The sequence below is a fragment of the Morone saxatilis genome, unplaced genomic scaffold (assembly GCF_004916995.1).
Source record: "Morone saxatilis isolate NCDOM2014 unplaced genomic scaffold, NCSU_SB_2.0 Contig6, whole genome shotgun sequence".
Lineage (NCBI taxonomy): Eukaryota > Metazoa > Chordata > Actinopteri > Moronidae > Morone > Morone saxatilis.
Genome location: NW_023340206.1, coordinates 6,206,983 through 6,207,767, shown reverse-complemented (window position 1 = coordinate 6,207,767; position 785 = coordinate 6,206,983).

Sequence of the window (785 nt, the reverse complement as noted above, 5' to 3'; positions counted from 1 at the left end):
TGACTGCCAAACAGAGAAGCATGAGTCGTTACTCCACAGAACACGTTTCCTCTGCTCCACAGTCCAGTGACGATGCACGTTACACCACTCCATTCGACGCTTGGCATTAGACTTATTGATATAAGGCTTTCATGCGGCTGTTCGGCCAGGGAAACCCATTCCATGAAGCTCCTGCCGCACAGTTTTTGTGCTCACATTAATGCCAGTCGAAGTTCGGAACTCTCTGTGACCTTACGTTGTCTTCCGCTTCGTGGCTGAGCAATTTTCCTTTCTGTCAAAATCCGTCCAGTAAAACATTTGTGTCATTGAGTATTTTATTTAATCTACCTGCATATGTGCCTGTAAATTCAGTTTGTATCCAGTAATCACAATGTGAATAGGGTGTGCAGGAACAGTGATGGTTTTTGTCACCATCTAATGGTTGATTAGCTTTACTGCAGACAGACTCCTTTACCTTCAACCTGACAAATGTTCTGAAGAAAGCACTCTGAACTAGAGCTTTAATATTTAGTTTTAGTTTTATTTATTTTCCAGTTTTATTAAAGTTTATATAAAGTAAAATCAAATGCAGATGTGTGGGCAATTTAGAGTTTCCAATTAAACTGCATGTCTTTGGAATGTGGGAGGAAAACCGGAGATACCCGGAGAAAACCCACGTCAACACGGGGAGAACATACAAACTCCACACAGAAAGGGCAGAGGCTGTAAAGTGAACCTTCAACCTTCTTTCTGTGAGGCCACATTGAGCCACCGTGCTGCCCTCTCTCTTAAAAAGGATGTGAAAG